The sequence below is a fragment of the Lissotriton vulgaris genome, chromosome 3_1 (assembly GCF_964263255.1).
Source record: "Lissotriton vulgaris chromosome 3_1, aLisVul1.2, whole genome shotgun sequence".
NCBI lineage: Eukaryota > Metazoa > Chordata > Amphibia > Caudata > Salamandridae > Lissotriton > Lissotriton vulgaris.
Window position 1 is genome coordinate 1,165,096,019 of NC_141689.1, and position 12,436 is coordinate 1,165,108,454.

Genomic DNA, 12,436 nt, shown 5'->3' on the forward strand with positions numbered 1-12,436 from the left:
CAATGTGCACCCTGAGCCAACACAGCCGCAGCAACAACAACTTGCACGTGCTGACCCAATTTCACCAGTCCCAACCAGGCACAGGTCTCGCACATCCAGCAGTGCTGCAGATCCAGGGGAGGAAACAATCATTGGCGGCCTGGAGATGCACATGTTGCAGGTACAGCGCCAGCAAGCAAAAAATATCAAAGCATTATAGAAGGAAGTGAGGGCAGGCTTCAGGGGTATGACGGGTGCCCTGGAGGCACTCTGTGCAGAACTCAAGGCTGACCGTGCTGCTAGGCACAGAGAGATGCATTGCCTGGACATATACACATGGGCAGTGAACCGCCTGTCCTCTGCCACCAATGTCCTATCAAGGCGCAGCATCTGCATGCAGCGCGAGGTGGCACACAACAACCAGGACGTTGCAAGGACGCTGGTTCAAATTACAACAGCAGTTGACGAGCTGTGGGCAGTTCGCACTACTGGGCCTGGAGTCCTGACTCCCACAGATAAGGATGCACAGTCAGGAAGGAGCAGCATCACCCCCGCCCACCATGGATAGGCACCGTAGTGGCCGTACCAGTAGGCCTAGTGGCCCAAGTGAGGAGGGCACTGTGCAACCCCAAGCAGGTGCTTCCTCACGACAGCGCCGCATTTCAGGTGCAGCGAATGTGTCCACTGGATAGGTGCAGCTACCCACTTTACTTGTACACTTTCTCCTGTTTACAGACTTGCACTGTGACAATAGCATGTGCTGGATATTGGGAGAGACTTGGGTGTCATTCAGGCTGTGTGACATAATTTATCCTGCAGTTAAGGAATAAAACACGGTCTCACAAATGATATCTAGCATTGTGTCAAATGTTCTCGCCTAGAAATAGTTGTGTGTAATCTCATCTCGCACCTGGCGCCCAGCAGCTTCACCAGCCACACCGGCTGGCATATGTCTCGGGGCAGGCCCCTCCACATCTGATGAATTCGATTCACCGAGCTCCACCGGTGTGCCTTTCCTGGTGGCGATGTTGTGTCGCATTGAACATGCTACCACGATCTTGCAACAGGTCTGGGGGCTGTATTGTAGTGCCCCTCCACTCTTGTGTAGGCATCTGAACCTGCTCTTGAGTATCCCGAATGTACGCTCAAGGGTGCCTCTGGTTGCTATGTGGGCGCTGTTGTATCGCCGCTCCCCAGCGTTGGCTGTATTCAGGTAAGGCTTCAGTATGAAGTCCCGGACCGCATACGCACTGTCACCTGTGGAATGGGATGGATATGGTTAAACACTGTCCTGCACATGCTAGTCTTAACAAGTGTGGCCTCTGTTCAAATGCATTTACCTAGTAAATATCCCTCGCCAATTTCCTCACTTGTGAGTCTACGTTGTATCCCACTGTGTCGGAAGATGAAAGCGTTGTGCGTGCTGTCTGGGTATTTAGCAACAATGTCTGTGATGATTTGTTTGGCATCACACACCACCTGTATGTTCAGGGAATGGTAGCATTTGCGATTCCTGAACACGTACTCATTCTGGGACGGAGGGGATATTGCAACATGTGTCCCATCTATGTATCCAATGACGTGGGAAAATTGGGCTATTTGATAGAAGTCCTGCTTGGTCTGGTCTAGTGCCTGTGGGGTGCTTGGGAAGTGAATGTGGTGATGCAGCCTCTGTACCATGGCATCAAGGAACGCGTGGAAAAAGCGTGAATGTGCACTTTGTGACACCCCTCCTGCTGAGGCTATCACCCCCTGGAAACTACCTGTTGCCAAGAGGTGCAGTGAGCACAGGACCTGGATGTGGGTGGGGAAGGACTGTGTCCTGCATGTGGGGTATTCAAGGAAGGGTTTGAGTTCCTCAATTAAATTAAGGATACTCTCTTCATCCAGTCTGTAGTGTGTGTAGATGTCCTCCTCAGTGCGCTGGAACATGGTAATGCGCACACGGAATATCCTCTCCTGGCGTCTCCTCCTCTGTGCAGCAGCTCTCACCCACCCCCTTTTGTACCGCTTTGGCCACCATAAGTGTGGCAGGGTATGCTCAGACGTGAGTCCCTTGCTCACTTGGCCACTGGATTCGAACAAGCCTGGAATGCCAGAAGCCGGTCCTCGGAAGCTTGTTTCCGGTCCAGGGAAGACATGGCTTGGCGTTTCGGGCTGGACTGTTCCCATGAGGCACAGGGTCAGACTGATTTGCATATAGCCATGTCTGAACTGGGGTGGCAGAGTGGGCTAAAGAACGGTGATGGATTAAACCCAGATCTTTTGACTGGGTGTGAGTGTTTGATTGATTTAGATGCTCCATCCATCACCACCCCCTTTTGTACCGCTTTTGGCCGCCATAAGTGTGGCAGGGTATGCTCAGACGTGAGTCCCTTGCTCACTCTGCCACTGGATTCAAGCAAGCCGGGCTGAAGACGGCTGGAATGCCAGAAACAGTTCCTCAGAAGCTTGTTTCCGGTCCAGGGAAGACATGGCTTGGCAGTTCGGGCTGGACTGTTCCCATGAGGCACAGGGTCAGACTGATTTGCATATAGCCATGTCTGAACTGGGGTGGCAGAGTGGGCTAAAGAACGGTGATGGATTAAACCCAGATCTTTTGACTGGGTGTGAGTGTTTGATTGATTCAGATGCTCCGTCCATCACCACCCCCTTTTGTACCGCTTTTGGCCGCCATAAGTGTGGCAGGGTATGCTCAGACGTGAGTCCCTTGCTCATTTTGCCACTGGATTCAAGCAAGCCGGGCTGAAGACGGCTGGAATGCCAGAAACCGGTCCTCGGAAGCTTGTTTCCGGTCCAGGGAAGACATTGCTTGGCAGTTCGGGCTGGACTGTTCCCATGAGGCACAGGGTCAGTCTGATTTGCATATAGCCATGTCTGAACTGGGGTGGCAGAGTGGGCTAAAGAACGGTGATGGATTAAACCCAGATCTTTTGACTGGGTGGGAGTGTTTGATTGATTCAGATGCTCCGTCCATCACCACCCCCTTTTGTACCGCAGCTCTCAGTTGCAGCCTCCTGACTATCACGTACAGCCCAGCCATTGTGGGAAAAGTCTGTTGCATTCTGGGACTCCTTAAATAGTTTGCACCTGGTTACCTCCTGCTCCTACTTGGTGGTAATTGCGATTCTCTAAATTGCGATTTTTTCATACATACATAGCCATTTCTTAATTTGCGATTTCCCGTTTGCGAATTTCGCTAACTGTAAAATCGCAAAAAAAGGAATCACTAGGAAATTCGCAGTATGCTGGGTCTCGCAATGTAAGGAATCGCAATTTTTTCGATTTCTCGTTTTGCATTGCGATTTTGCTTCATAGATTAGAAATACCTAATTTTTATTCGCAAACACTGTTTTTGCGATTTGCAACGTTTGCGAATAAAAATTACCTTGTTACATATGGCCCTTGGTTCCTGAGCGAAGAGCCCTTGTAGGAATATAATGATTAGGTTTTTTATCAAGGTAGGTGGGCCCATTGCCATGCATGGCCTTATGAACAGTGCAACAGATTTTAAACTTAATTTGATTGTGCACCGGGGACCAGTGAAGCTGATGAAGAAGTGGAAGGGAGGCCACTCTGGGAGGAGCAATCGAGACAAGGGGCGCTGCTGTGTTCTGGACTACCTGCAATCTGTACAGCGAGGACTCATTAGCTGAGACCACAAGAGCGTTGCAATAGTCTAGTCGGCTTAGTACTAATGTCTGAATGAGGGTTTTTCATGTAGATTCTGGGAGGAAAGAAAAGACACGCTGTAACAGACCAAGCACATGGAAACAGGAGCTGGCAGTAAAAGCCACATGTTCTTTCATGGTCAGTGCCTGATCTAGGCGTACGCCCAGATTCTTTACAACAGTCTTGGGTACAAGGGGATCACCAAGGTCCACTGGCCACCAGTCCGGTGACCACAGCAGTGGTGCATCTCCAAAGAGCATGATCTCAGTCTTCCCTGTGTTAAAATGCAGGAAATTGCTCCTCATCCAATTGGAAATGGCTATCATACCTGTGGGAAAAGTGGACTGGGCTACAGGAGTGGATTTGTTGAATGAGAAGAGAAGCTGAGTATAGTCAGCATATGAAATGGGAGTGAAACCTAATATCCTAAGAAGGTCAGCCAGGGGAGCGACGTATATGTTGCACAAGGTAGGGCTCAAGCATGAGACCTGAGGCACTCCCTTGGTCAGCTCCATGGTCTTTGACCAAAATGGACCTAGGTTGACGGTCTCGGAGCGGGTGGAGAAGAAGCTCGCCATCCACTGAAAGGCTAGTCCTCTGAGTCCAATTTCCTCTAGTCTTCTGATCAAGATCTGGTGGGAGACTGTGTCAAATGCGGCTGAGAGATCAAGCAGCATGAGTAAAGTTGATGGACCACTGTCCAGTGACTGCCTGATGTTGCCCATGACAGCCACCAGGGCTGACTCAGTGCTGAACTTTGGCCTGAATCCAGATTGGGAAGGATCAAGGCTTCCAGTGGATTTGACATGGTAAGACAGGTGTTTATTGATGTACTTTTCCAGTAGCTTGCACAGGACGGGAAGTAAGGACATGGGCTGGAAGTAAGAAATGACTTCCATAGGGACATTGGTGTTCATGCGGATAGGAATGACCTGTGCCGCCTACCATTCAGTGGGGAGATGTCCCTCTCTTATGGAAAGATTGAGAAGTTAACAGATGGGCGCAGAAAGTTGTTTAGCGAGAGAAGAAGAGATTTTGGCTGGGATGATGTCAAGAGGAGAGCCTGATTTTACTATACTTAGTAATGGTTCCACGTCCTCACAAGTCAGTGGGGGGGAAGTTCTCCAACAACTGCACGTTCATGAGTGTAGGTGGGCTGTAAGATGTAGCAACCTGCTGCAGGCTCCCCACTGAAGTAATTTTGTAGTAGATTCGCTCAATTTTCTATGTAAAGTGCAGTGCTATTTTATCACAGAGAGATTGATTGGGGGCCTCCTCATTATCTCAAGCCTTAGGGTTGGTGAAATATTTGAGGATCTGAAATAACGCTTTGGGGGCGTTTCATGCCTGGTTCAACTGTTGTGTGATAAAGGCTTTCCGTGCAGCTTTCATATTTTTGTGATAATGGGAGAGAGCGAACTTATTTCTCTCTTTATCATTCCCAACGTGGGTTCGGCGTCAGCGCCTCGCCAGATTTTTACACTGCTGATTTTCTGTTTGAAGATCGGGTGAGAACCAGGCTGTCTGGCGGTGGCTGGCCGTACTGGGGAGCGATTTCAGAAGGGCAAGCTGATCAATAGCTGATTTTACAGAGGAGTTATAACGGGCTGGACCATCCTCAATGTTGCTTGACTCCATATTCCATGACGTAGAGAAAGTAGCCAGAAAAATCTCTGGAATGATTTTAAGCCATTGTCTACAAAGCTTGTGGGAGGCTGGACCGTGTGCATCATGCACCATGGGGCCCTTAATATGGAAGTCAATTAATGCATGGTTGGACCAAATCAGCAGACGGGGGGATTCGCATAGAATACTGGGTGAGTTGGTAAGGATAATATCGAGTGTGTGACCTGCTGCATGTGTCGGGCCATTGCTTATCTTGGCTAAGTCCAAAGAAGCCAGATCTGCTAGAAGCACTGACACATCCGAATCTGACATGCACTCACTATGTACATTGAAGTCTCCCAGCAGTAAGACATTTTTGGTGGAAATTAGTGAGGAGCTATCAATTCCATGAGTTGAAGTGAGAAGTCCGCCAGGGGACCAGGGGGCCGGTAGGCTAAGGTAGCCTTCAAACTGTATTGTGGAAGTAGGTCCATACAGAAGACTAAGATTTAAATCCTGTCATTGCACCGTTGCTCGAGCATGGATACTTTTATGTTGTTTTATGGACAATGGCTATCCCACCCCCCTCTTTAGGCTGTTTATCCAATCTTTGGATCTGGTAGCCCTCCGGAAGTGCTATTGTAATGGTAATGCTTCCCACAATTTCTTTCCTATCAGTTACGGACTGCAAGAAAAAGTCTGCAAGAAAGGCGCATGAGCGGTCATCCGCGCATGCGCAGTTTTCTCAAGCATTACCGGTATGGCAAGGAAGAGGAGGAGGGCAGCCCAGGATCGCCGCAGTACAGAGGTAGGTGGTTTTAAGTTTATTTTTAATTAATGCTAACTTACTTCCTAATAGGGGGGTGGAGGCGGGGGCTGGCCAACTCCACTCTGCTACAGAGTGTGCGGAGATTCGCCTTCTCCACCGCGGAATTCGGAAAAGGCAAATCTTTGTAAACTTCGCAGGAGGAGCGGAGGTCTCCGCCCGGCGTTAATAATAATGAGGCAGGACATGGGCAGCCCATTTTTGAATCGCTAAATGTGTCCCAGACACATTAGAGCATTGGAATTTTTGAGCCTCTAATTGTGAGTCCTCAAAGAAATCGCAATTAGACTCGTAAAATCAAATGGTCGCACATCTGGCCCTTAGTGATATATATTTAGCGATAGATATTGATAGTGCTCGAGCACCAGCTAGTTACAGAGACTGGGCCAGATTTACAAAACTAACATAAGACAAAATCCTAAACTTACTACCATTTTGGTATTCACAGAAGGCACTTACTCGTTATGGTATTTACAGAAGGCACTTACTCATTTCGGTGTTCACAGAAGTTAGGAGTCCTAACTTTAGGACTCCTAAATGCCTTCTGTGAATACTGTAAGTCTTAAAGTTAGGATTTTTCTCAGTTTGGGAGTCCTAAAGTTAGGAGTCATAACTTTTCTACTCCTAATCTAAAAGAAATCCTAACTTTAAGACTTTCAGTATTCATAGAAGGCATTTAGGAGTCCTAAAGTTAGGACTCCTAACTTCTGTGAATACCTAAATGAGTAACTGCCTTCTGTGAATACCAAAATGAGTAAGTGCCTTCTGTGAATACCAAAATGGTAGTAAATGTAGGATTTTTCTTAAGTTAGTTCTGTGAATCAGGCCCATAGTGATAGAGGCAAAATAGAGATGTATATTTAGCAAAAGAAACATAGATAACAATGGAAAGAGCAAAAGATACAGATATTGATAGAAACAAAAACAGTGACATACATGGCGATAGAGATAGCAATAGTATTAGACACAGGGATAGATAACGCAATATAGTTAGGCATGGATAGCAATACATAAGTGCTACATAGAGATAGTGATAGAAACAGCAAAAGAGTTGGAGAAAGCAGTACGGATAGAAGTATATCGAAATTGATAAAAAAGAGATAGAGAGGTAGGGATAGTGATAGAGAGATAGAGATGTTTGGAGCGAGAGAGTTAGTGATAGAAAAATAGCAATGGAAAGTAAAAGAGCTGCAGTAATAGAGATGGCAATTGTGAGAGACACAGTTAGTGATAGAGATGGAGATAGAAGCAGAGATAACTAGTGATGGAGATAGCAAAAGTGCAACAGATACAAATGGAGCTTGCAAGAAAGTTAGAGATAGCTATGGCAATAAGATTAGAAAGAGATATCAATGCAGACAAAAATTGATAGCAAAAAAGGGCAATACAAATAGTTACAGGAATAGCAATACAGGTAGACAACGAATGCAAATCACAGATCTATCAATAGACCTACCTAAATAAATAGAAAAAAGTGATTGACATGGTAATAGAAGTTGATAGATGTAGCGACCGCAATAGAGACAGTAACTGCACTAGAAATAGGGATAGAGATAGCGTTAGAGACAGAGATAAACAGAAAAAAAGATATTGAAAGACAGACAGAGTTCCAGAAGAAACTGGGATAAAAAGAGAGAGAGACATTGACTGAGAGATAGCAACAAAGATAGCGACAGAGCTGCAGACAGTAATAAAGATAGCAATAGCAATAGATATAGTGACTCCAAGAGCAAAGGAGATGTGGTTAGAGGGAGAAATACTGATAAAGACATAGGATAGTAATAGTGATAGCAGTAGAGGTAGACAGAAATAGTGATATATAGAACAATAGAAAAGTCTAATGGGGTACTAAAAAGATAGCGATTGAAATAGCAAAAGAGATAGAGAAAACGAATGAAGTAGGACAAGATTGCAATTGCTAGGGTTACCAATAGACTTGGTAAAGGAGGGGAATAGAGAAATAGTTAGCAAAAAAGATAGTGAGAAGTATGAAGCAAGAGAAAGATCAAGCTAGTGATAGCAAAGGAGGGGAAACAACCTTTACAACGCAACTTTTACAACGCACTACCATTACAATAAAACTTTTACAAAGCAACATCCTTTACAGCGCATGCATTTACAACGCAACCATTACAACGCATGACACTACAACGCACACCACTACAGCACATGCCATTACAACGCAGTCATTACAACGCATACCATTACAACGCATAGCATTACAACACACAGTACCCTTACACGATCCAACACTTACCCTACTGTTGCAGCCCCTGGAGTTAGAATAGTAAGTTTTACCCCTGCACTATCCAACACTTACCCTACTGTTGAACCCCCCGGAGTTAGAATGGTAATTTTTACCCCTACACTATCCAATACTTACCTTACATGCAATGTAATGTTATGCGTTGTAATGGTATGCGTTGTAAATGTAGTATGCATTGTAGTGGAATCTGTTGTGAAGGTAGTTTCAAAGAATTCATTGTAATGCCATGCATTGTAATGGTATGCGTTGTAATGAATGTTGCGGTGCAAAAAATGTGTTGTAAAGGTAGGCGTTGTAAAAGTATGCGTTGTAACGTCATACATCTGTAAAGGAGAGATAGAAAGAATGTGACAGCACATAGAGGCACCAGTGGAGAGAGTTAGGGTAAAAGATACATATATATTGAACAAGCAGTTGAGAGCAAAATACATATATAGATAGATATAGACATAATGATTAGAGCAACAAATATTAATAGAGATGATGATAGAGAGGGGATAGAGATAACTATGGTGATAACAATAGACTAAGATGCTGACGATAATGCTATGTGTTACGTTATGGTGATTTGTATAGTGCTCTACTCACCCATGAGGGTATCAAGGTGCCTGAGCAGGTGGGTAGGTGTCTGGTCCCCATGGAGTTATTCAAAGAGCCAGGTCTTCATATTCTTGTGAGGTGGCTCTGATGTGTTGTGGAAGGTCATTCCATGTTTTGGGTGTAATGTAGGAGAATGAGCGACCTCCTGCTCTGCTTTTGTGATGCTGAGTGTATGTGCAAGTGATAGTGAGGCCGAGCATACATGTTGGGCAGGCTGGTGAAAGTATTAGTGTTTGTTCTGGTATGCGAGCCTAGTGTTGTGCAAACCTTTGTGCGTGTTTGTAAGGAGTTTTCATTGGTCGCCTTTGTGTATGGGGAGCCAGTATTGATTTCTGAGGTGGGGTGAGATAGGCGTGCAGCAAAGCAATTATGGGTCTTGTGGCTGCATTCTGGATGGTCTGAAGTCTACTTAGGAGCTACTTGGAGATTCCAGCATAGAGTGTGTTGCCATAGTCGAGTCTGCTTGTAATGAGTGCTTACATGATGGGTCCTCTGGTGTTCTGTGGTAGCCACTTAAAGATCTTTCTACCATACATAGGATGTGGTAGCATGCAACACTCATCGTGTTGACTTGTGCTGTCATGTTGAGCTGGTTATACAGTGTGATCCCCAGATTTCTGTTGCAGTTAATTTGGTCCTAGCCCTGCTGCCACCAAGTGACATATCATGTGAAGCCCCTGTTTCCAAATACCAATTATTCTGTCTTGTTGGATCTGAGCTTCTAGCCAATAATTCTTATTCATTTTGCTACCATGTCCATGCAATTGGAGACATTGGCTCTGCTGGTGGTTGTCTTGTCTTTCAGGGAGTGGATGAGTTGGGGGAAGTTTGTATACGAGAGGGAGTGATGCCTTGGAATCAGATGATGTTGGTGAACAGAATCATGCAGCTGGTGAACAGGGTAGGGCTGAGAGATGATCCTGGGAGGACTCTGAAGATCACGCTGTTGGTCTCCAACGTGAAGGGTGGCAGTCTATCTTTTTGGGTTCTTCCCATAAGAAAGGAGCTGATCCAGTTGAGTGCAGGTCCTTGAGTTCTGATCTTGTGGAATTTTCTGATGAGTGTGTTGTGGAAGACTGGGTTGAATGCCGCATGGAGATTGAGCAGGATGAGGGAAGCTGTTTTGCCTAGATCCAGAATGATCCAGATGTCATTGGTGGCTGCAATGATTGCTGTTTTGGTGCTGTGTTTTTTTCTGAAACTGAATTGAATGTTGTTCAGTAAGTGTTGTTGCTCTAGGTGGGTTGTGAGTTGCTTGTTGATGACCTTCTCTATCACTTTGGCTGGATAGGAGAGCAAGCAGACAGATAGGACATAATCTCTCAGTTAGCTCAGGTCGGCTGACCCTTCCTTGTGGAGGGCTTTGACCACTGCATGCTTTGACTCTTCTGGAAATGTGGCAGATGTGATGAAGGTTTTGATGATGTGGGTAAGTGGGGTGAAAATGTGTGGTGCTCCAAAATTGTAGGTGTGGTGTGGGCATACCTCTGTTGGCGCTTCTGAGTGGATGATCTCCATGATCTGTGCTGTATCCTCTCTGGTGAGAGTTTTCCATTTGGTTTGGTGGCTGTCTTGGTTGGTGATGGGCAGGTGTGTGATGAGATTGCTGAGGTCCAGTTGTTGCACAAAGTTGCTGTAGATGTTCGCGGTTTTGTTATGCATGCAGTTTGATAAGTCATCGCAGATTTCTTGGGAGGGTATGGTGCTGTTGATGCTGACTGAGGTTGTAGTGAAGTCCTTGATGATCAAGAAGATCTCTCTGCAGCTGTTGGTGCTCCATTCATGCTAGCACTCTTTGCTTGGTGCCTCTTTGTTGCTAGTGGTAGCGTCTGAGTGAAGACTTACAGATGATTCTATCAGGGAGTTTATGGGTGGCTCTCCATTTTCTTTCTAGCTATTTGCAGTGTTATTTGGAGTCCTAAAGGTTCTCTTAGTACCAGCTGGCCTGCTTGTTGGTTCTTCTTTGCTTTTGGGTTTGGTGGGTGTGAGGGCATCTACACAGTTCTTGATCCAATTGTTGAAGTTGGTGATGACCTTGTTGAGGTTTTCTGTGGGGTGAGGTTGATCTATGCTGAGGGTGCTGAGCCATGCTGTTTTACAGATTTTGCCCCAGCTGCTATTGGCTAGGCTGATGCTGATGGGTGTGTTTATTTGTGGTATGTTGATTTTGAAGTGATTGATGGAGTGGCCAGTCCATGTAAGCGGTGAGGTGGAGTTGTACTTGATGCTGATGCTTACGCTGGTGGAGAATATGGGGTCCAGTGTATCTTGTGATGTATGTTGGTTTCGTGGCAAGCTGGGTAAGTCAAATATTGTTCATGCTTTTGAAGAGTGCTTTGGGGCTGGGGTTAGTCTTCTCTTCTAAGTTGAAGTTGAGGTTACCGAAGAGTATGAAGGCTTTGGAGTCAATGGTGAGAGGAGCAATAAAGTCTGTGATGAGGCTGGTGAAGGTAGCTCTCGGTCTGTCTGTAGTTTGTGAAAGAGCACAGAGGCACAAGATGAAAAGAGTGAAACAAATGAGTGAAAATAGCAGAGATTTACAAGCGGGAAAAGAGAAAGAAAGTATCAAAAATTATGAAAAATGAGTATGAAAATATACATTTTAATTTACCTGAAAAAATATCTTGATTTTTCGAAAGAGATGCTTTAATGAGCTATGAAACAATGTGCATTTAGGTTGTTCTGGTATACTTTCCAAAGTAATCAAAATCACATCATGAAAAGAACCCAGCATCTAAAACGGTGTTTTTTATTGCATCCATAATACTCTCTGAATCACACACATTAGTTTGGATGACAGAGCAACGATCAGGTTGATAAGGCTCCATTACACTTGTCTTTAATACAAAATGTACTTTCACAGAGCACTATCAAAAAATCAGTAGCAGATCAACATTGATTTGCAATTATCTCAACAACCCAAATGGCAATTAAAGTTCATTTATGTTTTACTTTTCATTTGTCAGATGTTGGAAACATCAGCTTGCCATTTTGTCCTTTTGTGCACTGAGTACACTATTATCATAAGAATAATCTGTCTGATAGTTGATTCTGGCAGGATATCCATTCATCTGAGCATTTTACTCTCAGGTAGTACAATGTAACGCTTCTTAGGGGTACTTGACTAACAGCATTTTTTTGTTTGTCCAAGATAGCTAACGCTTACTTTATCTGTATGAGTGTACATAGTGGGCCCGATTCACAGAACTAACTTAAGATAAAATCCTAAATGTACTACCATTTGGGTATTCACAGAAAGGCACTTACTCATTTTGGTATTCACAGAAGCCACTTACTCATTTTGGTATTCACAGAAGGACTTACTCATTGGTGAGTAAGTGCCTTCTGTGAATACCAAAATGAGTAAGTGCACTTACTCATGTTGGTATTCACAGAAGGCACTTACTCATTAATGAGTAAGTGCCTTCTGTGAATACCAAAATGAGTAAGTGCCTTCTGTGAATACCAAAATTAGTAAATGGTAGTAA